Here is a 17,713-nt window from a genome sequence, read left to right as displayed (position 1 = left end):
GATAAGGGATTAAGCCGGGATATTCAAGTTATCCTGGATGAATTTAACTTTTACTCGGTTGCACAAAACCATGTTGAACTAAACCCAGCCAAGTAACCATGGAGATTTATTCTTTGCGGCTAGCCTGGTCCAGAGCAGGCTAACAGCCTGGCTAAGATTAATTCTGGAGTCTAAGCTGCCGCTCTGATCCGACATAGAAGTGTTTAACAGTTATTCCGTACTCTTCTAAATGTGTTCTCCTTTATTTTTATTAGCATGCATTACTTGTCACTATTGTTGTCATGAGTTTGATCTGAACCCCTACTCTAGCAGTTGAGTTGTTTAGATGGTTAGACATAGTTGCAGTGGCACCCAGATGTGAAGCGGCAATCGGGAGAGTCAGGACTTTTCCCGGGGGGACGGTGGTGTTTCGAGGCTGCCTGGCGTGCGGCCGCTGCCCGGTGGCCGCTGACTGCCGGCAGACCTGTGCACCTGTGTCCACTCTCTCTGTAAAAGTAGAGATGAGCAGCGCGGCGTCCGTGGTCTCAGCTTCAGGTTTATACAGGACGCTCCAGAGATTAAGTGGGACCAGCACATTTATCACATAAAAATAGAAACATGAAACTACCATATTTAAAGCAATTAAAACACAGTGTAGCCTACAACTTTGTAAAAATGTGTTGTGACTAGTAGGTTAAATAGATATTTGTACATCCTTACGCATTCTGTTGGTCCGCCATAGTCTGTTGGGCTTTTTCTCTACGTTTGATATCAGCCGTATTTCCTTTTCTGCATAGTATATTCTTCCCTTCCTCGTTACTTTCCATTACAAGCTGCTGCTCATTGGGTGAAACACACGGCGCACCCTCTATCTCTCCATCAGTAAATCTGGGATGGATACCGTGGTCTATTTATGAAAGCCGTCCCAGCTATCTACACCTGGCTGGACGTAGCTTCACCTGTTTATCAAGGTTATCTACACCTGGCTGGACATAGCTCCACCTGTTCATCCTGGTTATCTACACCTGGCTGGACGTAGCTTCACCTGTTCATCCTCTTTACAGGGCTGCCAACTTTTCCCAAAACCTTGGAGTGAGATTTGGGGGGGCCAACCCATATTTTGCCGTGTACAAAGCTATTTCTTTGGGTCTTTATCCTTTAGGGTTTAAATTGGGATTTGTTATATGTCTGGGGGGATGGGGCTCTCCCTAGGGGCGTCTGGGGGTATGCCCCCCCAGGAAAAAAAATTGAAAAATAAACCATTAAATGGCACTTTCTGGAGAGTTTTTAAGCAAAAAAAATGGAGAAATCAAGTCTTGCATGATATGTGCAAAACTGTAGGGTTAAGAACCTTTGTGTTGTTGTAGTATCAACAGGTATTAGGGCATTCAGCATTAACATTATATACTTTATTAACTTCTTATGATATAAGAACTGACCCAGACAATGAACCAAACATAATGAACCACATGAAGAGACAGAAGAGGTGTAGGGACCAGGGACCCAAAGTTAAATTAATGTTGAGGGATCAACTAGGACCACTGAAATTCTAAAGAATAAGAACCATTGAGTTACATAGATTCTAATCATTTAATCTTTGTGCCAAGGTTCAGTAATGTTTGGCCCTCATCCTCTGTGCCCCACTTACTGTATTTACTTTTTTGGGAAAATAAAGACTATTTGTTCATTTTATAAAACATCAAATTAATTATTTACAGTTACATTTATAGATGCACCGAGGTTAGAGAAGCACAATAGCGGCCCAACGTTGCAGTATAATATAGTATAGTATTTATAGTTTTTATATATAGTATAGTAGGCCTATAGCTCAGATGTGTTTCATCAGATTTTTGCTCATGTTTACAACTTTGTGCACATTCCAAATATAACTCCTCCCATCTCTGTTGTCCGAGATTTGGAGAGTTGTATTAATATAGTCTGCGGTGCAAGTGTATTGCCCCGCTGATATGGTAATATCTCACTCAGACCGTCGCACAGACACAGAGGCCCATTTGGGTCTCTGGTCTCTGACAGAGTTTAGAGGAGGCTGTACGCTGCTCTTCATCGGAGGTCTACGCACGGATGCAACGCGTCACTGCCCCCCCAGCAGAGCGGGTCCACCAGCCGCGCTGCTCACCTCTATTGTTACAGAGAGTGGACACGAAGCGACGGACGGGTCTGTGATCCTCAGAGCTCATACCTGAAGCCGGGCAAACGCACCTGGGATGGCTCGTGAACAAAAATGTTCTCAGTTTGCGACAATTCGAAACTTCCACAGACAGGGAGCGCTCTTGAACCCCCCCCCCCCCACAGTCTCTGAAAGCACAACTAGTCGATCACGAGTGGATCAACAGGTAGATCTATAGATAAACTCATCTTTCAGAAATTTGACCGACCGGGTTGACACTTCAGCGTGAGAAATCGGGGGTGTGGCGTGTGCGCGTGTGAAACCAGTCAAATGCGTGTGTCTCACGGCCAATGCGTGAGAGTTGGCAGCCCTGTCTTTATCTACACCTGGCTGGACGTAGCTCCACCTTTTCATCCTGGCTATCTACACCTGGCTGGACGTAGCTTCACCTGTTCATCCTGGATATCTACACCTGGCTGGACATAGTTCCACCTGTCCATCCTGGCTCGGCAAACGTGCAACTGATTAAGCCGCGATAAGCGGATCACACTAAATCAAGCTGCGCTATTTCACTTATACTGGATAACTTTATTCTTCTTTCGTGCAACAGGCCCCTGGTGTCTTGATTTTATGTCTTCTCTCTTTGTGATTGTGTAATTTTTTAGTCTTGTCCTATAGAAGTTCTGTTTCCTCTTTTATTGTGATAGTCTGGTTTTCTGTGCTGTCTTGTCTAGTTCTACTTCCTGTGTTTTCCCGCCCTTGTGATTGCCTGATGTTGTTCACCTGTTTCCCAGCCCTTGTGTCACCTGCCTTGTGTTACCTCGTTACCTGGTGGATTTAGTCTTAGTCTTCCCCTTGTCCTGTTTCAGATCCTTCTGTCACGTTGTAGAGAATTAAGGACCCAAACGTAGAGAAAGGCAGGAAGGCAGTGATTGTTGAGGATTTAATGACAAAAAGCAAAGTCCAACATCCAAAAACTCCAAAAATCCAACCGAAGACAAACACACACAAGGAAATGATTAAATACACAGTGTAACCAAAATACCAGATAGGAATACAACATTAAACACAGCAAAATACCAGAACCATATCAACTTTGCTTAAAACTAAGGGCTATCTACCCCCTCTAGCCAAAATCAGCATTGGGACAGCCCTTACTCTCAGGCTAAACTAAAGGGAAGGGGGAAGACAGGGAAATGAGATTCAGCCTTGATCTTAGTTTTTATGTTATCCAAAACATTTTAGTCTCGTAATTTTTCGTCAACAATAATGCATGTTAATTAAGTCTTAGTCAGTGTTTTTGGACATTGGTGCAGTCTCGTCATCATCTTGTCTTCATATTGGAAAGAAACAGGTTGTTAAACATTTAGTCTCGTCTCCTCTCCTCTACTGTTTGCCACTGAACCCAATAAAGACGTGAATCCTTTGTCTAAAGAAGGGATAGAGAAAAGGAGAAAGTCGAGGTCCTCCTGTTGGAGGAAAGATGGTGGGCTGAGAGTGTGGAGAGAGAGAGAGATTTTCACTACTCTGTCTAGAGAAAAACATATCAAAAAATCTATGTATACTAACAACATATCTTCAGTTAAAATTGGCCACCAACAAACGCATTTCTTTCCCCAAGAATGTGGAGTGGAACAGGGATGCTGCCTGTTGCTGACTCTGTTCAACATTTATATAAATGAAATGACAAAATATCCTGAACTTTCTACATCCCCTGGTATCAATCTGGGATATATTGACGTTAAATGTTGTATGCTGATGATGTAGTCCTGTTGTCCCCTACAGAAGAAGGCGTACAACACCTGGATCTCTTGCACAGGTTCTGACAGACCTGGGCTCTGACTGTCAACCAAACAAAACCAAAATACTGATTCTCCAGAAAAGACAGTAAACCTCGATTCTACCTAAATGCGGTTCAAATAGAACAAATGAAAAACTACACACATTAAGCTCTCAATATTAGTTTATCAGGTAGTTTTCAAATGGGTGTTAATGAGCTGAGAGACAAATCCAGAGCTTTTAATACAATTAAAAGAAAAATTAACACTTGTGTTGTCCTTAGCCCTTGGTAGAAATCCGGCCAAACGGAGGAGGGGTCCCGGGGACCCTGAATGACTAGGCGAGTAGTAGAAACGCCATGAAACGGATGGGGGTGGGGGAACGACTACAGGGAAACAGACAACGATACAATGGAATGAGGCGAGGGGTCGTAGAGACCCTAAGGTACGCTCTAAGTGTTTTTGTTTTGTTTTAGCGCATTTATTTTTATCACGTTTCAGTCCTCAACCCCTCGCATTCCGGGCAATATACCTACACACAGCTCCAGCACACGTACCTGCGGCAGCCGCCGCAGACTGCCTTCCTCAACCCCGCGCCTTCTTCCGGCCCGCCGTCATTGAGCCGCCCGTCGCCCCCCAAGCCCGAGGCATGTTTCGGCGTCACGGTCCTGACGAGCATGATGGACGCTTCCGTGCGAGGGAGACGCTCGACATGTTGAGCTTGCCGCGCAGCCACTCGGGCCTGAGCTCTCGCCACACGACAAAGACGTTGTAGGCGGATACGTCAATGATGTTGTGGGAGATGGCGAGGGGCCAATGCGCGGTCTTCCTCCGGCAGCGCTACGTGGTGACGAGCTTGTCCAGTTTGTCCACGCCGCCTGAAGTAGGCGCGTAGGTCCACCGCGTCCATGCCTTTCCACTTGCATTTGCCTTGCGCCCTCAGGGCCTTGACTTTTGTCGCGGCCAGCACGATGTCTTCTATTCGCCGCGTAACTAACAGGCTGAACACGGAGCCAATGTTGCGGACGCGGGCGTCGGGGTTGTCCGTGGGTCCAGGGCTCCGCAACTTGCGAGGCACCTTTTCCCTGAGCCCCGGGACAAAACGTTTGAGGACCACTCGATTGTGCCGTCTTTTGAAACAAATGTTGCCTCTTCTTGCATAATCACTAGCGCGACCGCTTCTTCCCCTTCTTCTTTTTCTTCGTCTCCTTCGTCTTCTTCTCCTCTCCACTCTTGGTCGTTTTCTCGCCGTTCCTGTACGCCCTCTTTCCGAGCCTCCTTGTCTTTCTCCTTGTTCGATGTACTCACGCCGATGGAAATTGTCTCTTTCTCGGAGTCGCGAGTGTGTCCGTTGGCTTTTTCATTAAACGCCAGGGTCTTTGTGTTCTTATCCCGGGACGTTGCGTGCGGCGGTAGCAAGAATCGCCCGCGGCTTCGGGTCTACAGTCAAACAACGGGCCATGCTGACTTTCCACCCAGCAGCTAAATAGAGGACCAAAAGGCCTACGACAACACGAAGACTGGTCGAAACAGCACGGGTCAAATGGCGGATACACACATGTGTATGAAATGTCTGTATTGTCACTGCGCTGCATTTTTATGAACTATGATATTCTGGCCATGGGTCACATCTCTGGCCCAGGTCCAGCAGGCACCGTCTTACACGCTATTACTCTACCAACTGAAGTTAGTCGCATTCAATAACTTCTTCTGTGTTCTTTGCCGTGGCCGCCGCGATAGTTACCAGCGGATTCCCTGGTACAAATATAGGTTTGCCCCTCATACTTAACAATATCCAGCTGTTTTTATAACAATTTAAACTGTGACAAATGTCAAAAGTGTGGACCGGCGGCCTCTGTGTGGCCGGGCTGCGCAGAGAGTAAGAGGAGAAAAAGCTGAGAAGACATCCAAACACGGGCACGGCTTTACAGACAAAATGTTAAGCAAAACTAAACCATATCCATATAAACAGCATTGCAGCGGATGCGAGGACATTAGCACCGATGCGTCCTGGAGGAGCTAACAGCTAACAGCTAACTAGCACGACTAGCACTGGTCACTGCTGTTGTCTGGAAAAACAACAGACGGGACAAAATGTTGCATTTACTGGTAAACTGGTAAACCTTGAGACCGACGTATAACCGACTGCTATCTGTTGAGTTGTCCTCCCGTCCCTCTGTCCTCTGGGACTGTCTACATCTAGAAACTAAGCTGCAGGGGGTACAGAGAACAACTCTGACAGGCACATGATCAGACAGCGGTTAACGGAGCGGTAGATGAGCTATGCAAAAAACCCGAAGCATACTATGAAATGACGCTTTACAAAAAATAATCCCTCAATCACGCAAATTTGATCGTGGGAAGTCAAAATCGTGAACGCAATTGAAATTTGATTACTTGTGCAGCCCTACTTCAAACAACAATGTTAAAAACAACAGACAAAGCCAGAAATCTTGGTGTAGTCATGGACTCAGACCTGAATTTTAACAGCCACATTAAGACAATTACAAAGTCAGCCTACTATCACCTTAAGAATATATCAAGGGTTAAAGGACTTATGTGTCAACAGGATTTGGAAAAACTGGTCCATGCTTTCATCTTCAGTAGACTTGACTACTGTAACGGTGTCTTAACAGGTCTCCCTAAAAAATCAGACAGCTGCAGCTGATTCAGAACGCTGCTGCTCGAGTCCTCACTAAGACCAAGAGACTGGATCACATCACTCCAGTTCTGAAGTCTTTACACTGGCTTCCTGTGTCTCAAAGAATTGATTTCAAAGTACTCTTGCTAGTTTATAAATCAAGGTTTAGGGCCAAAATACATATCTGATCTGCTACTACACTATGACCCCCACAGACCTCTCAGGTCATCTGGGACAGGTCTACTTTCTGTCCCCAGAACCAAACCGGAGGAAGCAGGGTTCAGTTTCTGTGCTCCTCATATCTGGAACAAACTCCCAGAAACCTGTAGATCCGCTGCTACTCTCAGTTCTTTTAAATCAAGGCTGAAGACCTTTCTTTTTGATGTTGCCTTTCTTTAAATGGTTGTTCATTTCTTTAATGTTAAATTTCTTATACTGCACTGTAACTTTTATTCTTTTATCTGATTTTATTTTTTATTTTTAACTGTTCATTTTTGTTTTATCTTTTTTTTAAATAGTTTTTATGTAAAGCACTTTGAATTGCCCTGTTGCTGAAATGTGCTATACAAATAAAGCTGCCTTGCCTTGTTCTACTTCCTGTTTTCCTGCCCCTGTGATTGCCTGATGTTGTTCACCTGATTCCCAGCCCTGGTGCCACCTGCCTTGTGTTTCCTCGTTACCCGGTGATTTAGTGTCTGCGTTCGCCTCTTCCTTTGTCAGATTGTTTTACTAGTGTTGGGAAGAGTTGTGAAATAGCTTGTTGCTGCCTTTGTTCAGACAATCTGCATGTCTGATGATGACCTCACTACCAAGACAACCCCAAAGAGATGCACTTATGAACACATTAATCATCAGTGTCACTAATTTAGGTGATCTGAATGTAAATCCAATCCCATCTATCTTCAGTTAGTCTGTAGCATGGTCATGTTCAACTGCTCCAACAAGCAGCACTTACTGAATTCAACAGTCAAGTCAAAGCTAAAATTAGAGTAATAAGATTGACTTACCAAAACAATCATTTATTCAGAGACACAACCTAGAATGACTTATAACACATTTTAGCATTCTTCAACCAGTAACACCATGTAAAATAGCGGTTACTGTTAAGATTTAATTAAAATCCTGGGATTCAGTTACCAGCAAAACTACCCCAAAAGATTAGCACTAACTAAAATCAACCCAATGCCAATGCTTGAGTTAGACCAATGTCAACGTCTTACAGTAAGCAACCTTCTTTGCCCATGAGCTTCTCCAGAGTACCGGTGTCTCTTCTGGCATATTCTGTGTTGTGATCTAGAAGCAGTGGAAGTGGTTCCTTACACAGATTTGCTATCTCAAATACTGAATGCATCCATTTCCACTCAACTACATCTTCTTATTGATCAAGTTTCAGTGGTCTTAACTAGGGGTGATCCGAGTATCGGATTGAATACAACTCCTCAACTGGCCGCGCAGCGTTCTGTGATAATCACAGCGCCCCCCCTACAAACCCGCTCAGATCAATCACACACACACAGAACATGGAGAAATGCTCTCTCTCTCTCTCTCTCTCTCTCTCTCTCTCTCTCTCTCTCTCTCTCTCTCTCTCTCTCTCTCTCTCTCTCTCTCTCTCTCTCTCTCTCTCTCTCTCCGTCAGTCAATCAGGTCTGCGGATCTGTTCCGTTAACGTTTAGGGTTTCTTCAGCTTCAGGTTTGTTTTCAACTTCGGTTTGTAGTCCTTACATAGTAACCAGTAGATTTCTGGTGAACGTGGGGTTTGTAGTCCTTACATAGTAACCAGTAGATTTCTGGTGAACGTGGGGTTTGTAGTCCTTACATAGTAACCAGTAGATTTCTGGTGAACGTGGGGTTTGTAGTCCTTACATAGTAACCAGTAAGGGTGTGACGAGATCTAGTTTTACGAGATCTCGCGAGATTAAAACGTGACGAGATTTCTCGTTGAGGTGAAAAGTTGTCTCGTGAGGCGATGTGATGTCAGCGTGATGGAGCGTGAAATTACTATTGAAGATCCCGCTGCCACTTTTAAATCATTTGTGTGGCAACATTTTGGTTTTCCTGCGGAAATTATAAACGGCGAAAGAGTGACAGACAAGACAAACACAATATGTAAACATTGTAGGAAAAAAATGCCGTATACCGCGGCTTGTTTGCACGTCCTTTACTGCATATAATTCATTAAAATAGTAAAAAAAAAAAGTGAAATAACATTCATCATTAATAGTTGATTTCAAAATGCACCTAAATTGTTTTGCATTTTGTGATTTTTCAGTTGAATAAAAAACTATTTTCCATTCATATATTTCATCGAGGATTTCTTTAAATTTTTTTTTAAAAATCTCGTCTCGTTCTCGTGAACCCAATCTCGTGATGTGTCTTGTCTCGTGGAGTAAGCGTCTCATCACACCCCTAGTAACCAGTAGATTTCTATTGAACGTGGGGTTTGTAGTCCTTACATAGTAACCAGTAGATTTCTGGTGAACGTGGGGTTTGTAGTCCTTACATAGTAACCAGTAGATTTCTGGTGAACGTGGGGTTTGTAGTCCTTAATTAGTAACCAGTAGATTTCTGGTGAACGTGGGGTTTGTAGTCCTTAATTAGTAACCAGTAGATTTCTGGTGAACGTGGGGTTTGTAGTCCTTACATAGTAACCAGTAGATTTCTGGTGAACGTGGGTTTCAGACATGCTGCTTGGTTTAAATGCAACTCCCGTTGCGTCTCTGCCATCGGAGATTTTTTTTTACTGTCAGCTGCCCCCCCTCTCTCTGTGTCTCTCTCTTACTCACACACACACAAATATATACACACATATACCTGGTGTGGAAATAAAAAAAAGAACCAAAAACAAAAAAAAATCACACTGATCATAAAAAATAAAGTTAAAAAAATGTTATGAGTATGAAAACTCTTGTTCATTACATTTTACTTCATAATTGCAACCGCATGTGTTGTATTCATTGTTGCAAAACGTTCTGTTTATAGTTTGCTTTGTTACCATGACAACACCATTGATCTGAAGCTCGATGCTGTCATGTAAATAGTTTTCTAATCAGCAATAAATATAACAATTTTTGATCAACTCATATCAATTGCATGCTTAAATAACATACCGGTTAAAGCCCCGCACATTTCAAGAAAACCCGACCCACTTCCGGGTTAAATCTGACCACTTCCGGTTTAGGCCCCGCCCAGTCCGAGTACGGATCCGGATACAGATAATTCATGTGGTAAACAGATACAGATACAGATAATTCATGTGGTAAACAGATACAGATAATGCTGTACTCGCTCATCCCTAGTTATAAGCATAATAAATACAACAGTTAACAATGAATTCAAGCTTTGACATAAACAATTTGCCAAATTTGCCAAACAGCTCTTCATCCGAGGGCTCCCCGGTGGAAGCGGAGGGAAGAGCTGGTCTGAAGGGCCGGAAGGAAGAGGCTGTAACCACACAGACAACAGAACATTATAAAGTGATCTCAGGGAATACAACCGTATAAACGCTTAACTTAAGGTGACCAGATTTCTCAGACAAAATCCGGGGACATTTTCAGCTCAGAAGCGGATTTACCTCCAAAACACGTCAAGTTTTTTTTTTGTAAAACTTAAAACGGGGACACTAGACCTAGAGCTGTCTCCTCCAACAGACAACATCATGGAAAGGATTTCTAAGGAGGTCGACCTTTCTGTTAAAGATTAAGATCCTTTTTTAAAACATAAAAGTCCACCAGACTCCATGTCTTCAGTGATTTTTAGCATCGTAAAAACACGGCTTTCTAAAACATCTCTGAGCTTGTCTGGAGCGACAATCGGCTCCGTTTGGTCAGGGTTTTCTTTCTTTCATTCCAATGTCGGGTCTGTCACTCACAGTGGAAACCGGGGACATTTCCGGGGACAGATCCAGCCGGGGACAGGTCACCAAAACCGGGGACTGTCGGGGACGGAAACTGTATTTAATTCAAGCTGGACTTGCTTGGAAAGTTGTTTTTACTTTTGCTTGCATTTTGTTGGAATTTATAATTGCTTTGCTTGATATTGTGTGAATTATAATCATCATTGAAGGTGATGTTTTCAGTTAGGGTGAGTAATTGTTGCTGTTACATGACCTTGTGTTGGATCTACCGAAACCAGATGTCTCCTGTTAAAGTTGCTGAGCTTTCTGTTTGAATGTCTGAAATGTGTGTTTAGAAGGGTGCAGCCGAGAAAGACGACAGACAATTGGGTGAGTTGCTGCAGAGACTGTCTGTGATTATCTTTGCACTTCGCCTGTATCTTATCTCCAAAACGTTCTGTAATAAAGTACACTATATAACTGCAATTGTGAATCTCTTCCTTCCAAAAAAGAACCTTGGGGCACAATTGTAGCCCAACAATTTCCATCGTAGACAGAGAACGCCACCCGGAGACAAAGGCCGCAAGCGTAGATCCAAGCGGTCTACAACACAAACACACAACAATATCTATAATGAGACAACATTACAAACATTACACACAGGACGGCGTTCTCTATCTGCGTGCCGGGAGCTGGCGCCTTCCCCCGGAGGTAGTTGACAAATCTGTACAAAACAGAAAATTTGTCACATGAAATCTTCTCACCGGTGCTCAGTACAGCAACTATACTTATTATCCAAATGTTTTAACAACTTACCGGATCTTTTTGGAGTCCTCAGACTTGTACAGGCTCAACAGGGTCTCAAATTTAAAGTCCCCAGAGAGAGAGTCTTTTAGCACAACACACAGACACAGCCCATGATGAAACGCTGCAAGCATCTGAGCTGACAGAATATGAAATGGTAACAGGCAACTGTAGGAGGTGGGGGGGGTCCCAAGACTTCTAACAAGACTTCTCCGACCCCAGGCACACTGGGCGTCTCGAGCTCTAAGAGGAAAGTGCTTTGATGTTATGTTATATACAAAGATAACTGTTTGCGCTGAGGTGTAGCAACTCCAACTAAACAGTGAGTTATACTCTCTATTCAGTAACATGAATGCTGATTTATTTTCTTCACATTGTGCTGAATCCATACATATGGGATTAGTGACGAGAGAGTGAAACTAGGAAACGAACAGCAAAGTACTGTAATTAGGTAAGCCACCTAGTTTCCATGAACATTACTTTTACAACATTAAATCAATATGCTTAAAAGTTTACTTAGAACAAAGATTATATACATACAAGCGATGCTTCAGCAGAGAAGTTAACGGGCAGGATGCATTTTCCGTGCCACACTGACCATCACTTGGTGTTAAGACTGGGTGGTAGTCGTGTAATAGCAACATTGAAGACTAATTGTACTGAAGTCAAAAGTCCGTGAACTCGCGCTGGGAAATTCAGCCAATCACAGACCAGAATGTTTGTAGGACAAGCCAATGAAACTTTGTGAGGTAGTTTTGCAGGGTGGGACATGGAAATAAAACAAGCCAATTGGCGGTACCTCAAACAAATGGGCGTTCCTAACAAATAAGACACAGGTACAGAGTAGAAGGCGATTTCAGAGGCGAAAAGCTTATGGAACATTCTTCTGTTTTCCTGTGGGAGGGGGGCAAGCAATTAGTGGGATTTTTTTTGAAGTTTTGAGGTTGGCGGTTCGAACCCCGCTTGCGGCAGATAAAGATGTCACAAAAGCAACATTGTAGACACACTACACGTATACAAGCTTCATCTGAGTTTGTATATATCATCTAAACTGTAACTTTTGTAAGATTTAATGTTGAAATAAGTAGTATGAATCAATAATGTCAAGCTTTATGTTGTGTCTAATTTCAGGAGACTGGATGACCGGAACCTGGATGAGGGGCCCTGGGTCTAGGTGGTGGAGAAAGAAATGTCATACTAAAATGCTTTTTGATACAAACAATAAATGGTTATACACGTGGTGGTCGTGAACAAGCTTAATCTGACTGTATACATCATATAAATACTTTAAAGTAACGGTTAGAAGATATGTTGCATTGTAAGTGAACCTTAATAAAAAAGCTTCAAAACAAAGTGCAGTTTCTGATTTGTATTAGTTAACCTGCAGAGATCTGATCAGCAGTTAACAAGAACAGCACCAACAGAATAAAACAGAACCAAATAAAAGTTTATTTTACTCCTCATCTCCTCCCTCCACTCCTCCAGACTTCCTGCCGACAGTAGCGCAGTATGCCACACCCCCCACGAGTGTGGCCAGTCTCCAGCCTTTTGGGCTGGCCAAGCTTGCGGCAGACGTACTGCGCTGACTGATGTCAGGATTTGCTCCCGGGCGGCAGCTTCGGCCGCCTTCCTCTTCCTAAATTCAGTGGTCCTTTGGAATACGTGCAGGAAGAAGAAGGCCCGGGAGCAGTACTGGAGGAGGGTGAGGGTGTTGGTGGTGGAGGAGGAGGAGGAGGAGGGAGAAGAAGGCGTAGGTATGCACCTCCAGATGGGCCTGGATGTTCCCCACCTGGAGGCGTAGGAGTAGTAGGAGGAGGAGGAGGGCCCAGGAGAAGATGGCGTAGGTATGCGCCTCCAGATGGGCGTGGATGTTCCCCACCTGGAGGAGGAGGAGGAAGAGAAGACAGTCTGGTTAATGAGGGTCCGGGCTGCTCCTCGGGTACGTTGAAGGCAAAGGGCTGTCCTTGTCCCACCTAGACAGAGGACAGCCCTTTTGCTGGAGGGAGGGGCTCTCCAGCCAGTGCTGCCACAGGCATGACGCCACTTGCCTGCAGCAGCACAGCCTTCTCCTCTTGTTTCTGGCGCCGAGAGAACCTGGAAGACAAACATATTCTGCTTTTAGACTCTTGAGCTTTAATGAATAGATAAATGACAGATTACAACATGTCAACACTGCTTTATGTTAAACTCTTACCACTGGGACAGGGTCCTCTAGTTTAGCTCATAGAGCTGGATGTCCGTCTGAGCCATCAGCCTCAGGCTGGCCAGCACTGCCGCTCTGATGGCCACGTAGTCCGAGAGGAGCAGGGCCCACCTGTCCCGACAGATCCCCCCGGACCGCCGCCTTTTGGGTGGAGTTGGCAGAGCTGGCTGCAAATGGCCTCCACCAGGCGACTGGCACTGGGCCAGTTTGCAGGGCCCGAGTTCGGTCCGAGAAGGCTGCTGAAAGAGTTAGTGAGAGCTCAGAGTGGGTTATTACACAGCATGTTGGAATTATAGAAATAATATAATAATAATTGCTAAAAGAGTCTCACCGTTGGAGACTCTCCTTTCCAGGACAGGAGGTGTTTGTCCCCTTCGCAGCCTTAAACCGCCCCTTAGGCTGCCTCTCCCGTTATCTGGGAGGGTAGACGACCCTGCTCTTGTTGTGCTCTGGCAATCGATGCCAGAGCACAATGAGCCTGTCTGACAGCCCCAGAAGGCTCCGTGCTTCCAGGAGGGCCTGGGCCAGCCTCAGGACATGCTGGTATCCTGGCTGACCATCAGGACCCTGCATCTCCTCCTGACAAGAAACACAAGAAAGGGAAATCACTGAGAGTAAAGAGAGCACTGGGATATATATATATATATAAAAAACAAAATATACATATAAATTTATACTGGGAGTATATTGTCTGAAATAAACTGATTAACTTTATATTCAGTTATTATTAACAGTCATCAACATCAGTCGGTAGTCAGTCAGTGAACTTACCTCAGACTCTGAGGAGGACTGGTTGGAAGCAAGACCTTCTGGGGCCTTGGAAGAGGCATGGTGGTGAGGGGCGGCGGTACCGGATGGCTCAGACGGGGGTGCGTCAGCTGATCCCCTGACCAAGCTGCTGCCACTGTGTTGCAGGAGAGGGTATCGGGCTTGAAGAGAGTTGGGTCCTCAACCTCCTCCTCGATAACCTCATCCTCGTCCTCCCCAAGGGACTCGATAGCAGCAGCCTCGTCCGGAGTGTCAGGGTCCAAGCTGACAACCTCAAGCACTCTGCCAGTCTGCTGGTACAGGTACTCAACTCCTATGAGCTCCACTATCGTACAGCAGAAACACAAAGCAAAGGATTTGTTAGTGCTCCTTTTCCTCATTGATATCATGTTTGAATAAATTGTTTTGACATCACACATACCTGTGTACTCAGCAGGCTTGGTGAAGTCCTTAACCATAGGAAGGCCAAGCACCCTTTGGCTCTTCAGGTTAAGGACGTGCTTGAGGTGGCCACAGAAGGAGTGCAGAGGTCCCACCTTTTCCTGCGACCGGGGGTGCAGCTAGCTGCGCGGCCCTCCTTTCACCGCACTAGTCCATCGACCAGGAACGCCTGGAAGTGCAATGCACTGGCGCACGTCCCTGAGGAGGCAGGTTATTGATAACAAATTAGAGTTTTATGTTAATACAGATTATTTGAGCACAAGCTGTGAGAAACATGCAAGTACCTGGGATGAACCGGTTGAGGTGGAGGTGCAAGGACTCGAGTGACACGGATCCCCTCGCGCAGCGATAAACTGGCAGGCTGACTCCTCCCTTTGTCAGCCTGCCGGTCTGGGTGTACAGCTGCACGCCCGGTGGGTCCTCTGCGTACTCCAAATTTCCTGGATGCGGAGAGCATCCAGCAATGGGATGTCCAGGATGTTGCGCCCGGCTGGTCCGCCAAAGGTCTCTAGGAGGTCCTGGATGGGGAGTGTCGACTCCTCGGCTCCACGTGTCCGCCGGCGATGGTGGAGCCTCCACTCCTCCCTGGAGATCCTCCTGATGACTTTGGCATCAGTCAGGCCAACCATCCCGTGCTGCCCCTCCAGCTGCGACCGCTTAGCCTCCATGAAACGACGGGCATCTCCCGAGTCCACCTTGAAGATGCAATGAGACAGCTGTCTCATGAAGGGGGCAACAGCTCGTGGGTCTCTGTGGTGACACCTGATGCGAAGCGCCGCATGTCAAAATGCCAGATATCCAGTCTCACCACGAGCTGTCCCCACTCCTGTGACAGAACAAAAAAAATTGGTTTAATTTTCATAAGCGTAACATACACACACACACACACACACAAAAATCATCATATAATATATATATATATATATATATATATATATATATATATATATATATATATATATATATATATATATATATATTGTAAAATGTGAGATAAAGAATTATTAGTAATGCTATTAAAAGTGTCAGTTTCACACCTGAAACAAGGCAGCTGTCTTGGACATGCCGTCTCGGTTGCAGTAGTAGCGATCCACGTAGATCAGCTGGGGGGGGGTGGTACCTCGGCGAGTCGGTACCGCCTCATCAACCCGGCCGCCATGGGGGACAGGCCCTCTGTGCCCTCGGAGCAGGTGAGGACACTGATGAGGACGTGGCAGCCGTGTCTGCAGCGGTACCTGCAAGCTTTTTCGTCACCTTAAGGACAGAGATTCAACATGTTATTCCACATGTTATTGTGAGTCCATTAACACAGCTCTGCAAAGAAAAATTTGTCACAAACTTCACTTGCCTTCTTAGTGGAATCCATCTTTAAGATGGATCCGAAGGTTGACGTGATCCTGGCCTTGTACTCCTCCAGCCGCGCCAGGATGTCATGACTGTAGACTGTTAACCGCCGTAGGGGAGAGGGGGCAACTCAGGTGGTGGTGAGAACTGCCTCCTCACCGCGCACAAGGCCAGGAACTGCTCGCACACGCCGAGGTACGCGATAGCTCTCCGCATCCAGGCATCCGAGTGTGCCTCCCGCAGGGTGTTGTACAGCCGAGAAGCACTGTTGCCCAAAGTGCGGGACCTCAGCTGTGCCACCACCCTAAGGTCACAGGACAGCCTGCAGGAACAAAACAAACATGTACAGCAAAAGGAATATACATCATACAATATGTAAAACACAAACTGATATTTCTTACTTGTACGTAAGTACAGCTGGGAATTGGCAGCTGTAGGGGTGGGGGACAGATGCCTAATAAGGCCCTGTGACCACCCTCCGACCTTCTTCTTACACAGACGGCACTCTAGGTACTCAGTGGCCAGGAGATACCAGCCGTCGATGTCCAGGACCCTCCGGATGGTCCTGTACAGCCCAGCCTTTGTCATTGTACCTGTGCGCAAAGGATGGGGGCATGTCAGATCCTGCCATCCACAGGAACAGTCAACATGCAAAGAAGGGGTTGGGGGACGCGGGAGGCTGTGAATAGATCGGCCGGGTCTGGGGAGGGTACCACCACACGTTCAACTCCTTAACGAGCTGGGACCTCCCCTTGCTGCTCCTGGTAAACAGCTCCCGGCCAATCCACTGCTGCTGCTCTGCAGTGAGAGCGGCCCGCCAGGACGCAGGCAACAGCTGGAGAGAGAACCACACAGGACACTTTAATATCAAAAGGAAAACATTGTATGTGTGAGGGAAGCAGAGAGGCCTGATATGTATTGACAGACAGGCTTACCTCAGCACTGCCAGCAAGAGGTGGGGGAGGGAGGACAGCTGGCTCCGTCAACTCCTGCACTCCAGGTGGCGAGGGACTGGCAGCTCCAGGACTTGGCGGGTGAGCTGGTGTCTCTGCCGTCTGCTCCACAGCTGCTGGAGGTTGCAAGGGCTGGCCCTGGTCCTGTGAGGCTTCCAGCAGCTCCTGATCTGTGGGCTCGTCCACGGCAGAGACACCAGCTCACTTTTGTGCTGCTGCTGATGACAGGGAAGGAGGTGGATGCTGCAGGAGTGAGAGAGGGGCCTGTATGTCTGAGGATTTAAGAGAAATAAAATGTTTCAGTAACATGAAAAAACTGATTTTTGTGTTAATATTAAAAAGTATATTGACAGTACATTGCATATTATATATTATGCATTAGGGATGAGCGAGTACAGCATTATTTGTATCTGTTTACCACATGAAAATCTGTATCCGTAGCTGTACTCGGACTGGGCGGGGCCTAACCCGGAAGTGGGTCGGGTTGTCTTGAAATGGGCGGGGCTTTAACCAGTGTTATTTTAAGCATGAAATTGATATGGGTTGATCAGAAATTGTTATATTTATTGCTGATTAGAAAACTATTTCCATGACAGCATCAATGGTGTTGTCATGGTAACAAACAAACTATATACAGTATATAACAAGTTTTGCAACAATAAATACAACAATGTGGTTGCAATTATTAAGTACAATGTGATGAACAAGAGTTTTCATACTCATAACTTTTTTTTAACTTTTAATTTTTCTATGATCAGTGTGATTTATGGTTTTTTGGTTCTTTTTTTATTTGCACCTCCCTGTCGACGCGAGGCGTTAAACACCGCAAAATAGAGTAGGTC

This window comes from Etheostoma spectabile, unplaced genomic scaffold (genome assembly GCF_008692095.1).
Source record: "Etheostoma spectabile isolate EspeVRDwgs_2016 unplaced genomic scaffold, UIUC_Espe_1.0 scaffold00019531, whole genome shotgun sequence".
NCBI classification, from domain to species: domain Eukaryota; kingdom Metazoa; phylum Chordata; class Actinopteri; order Perciformes; family Percidae; genus Etheostoma; species Etheostoma spectabile.
The sequence above is the reverse complement of the archived record's forward strand: the minus strand, read 5'-3'. Positions refer to the sequence as shown.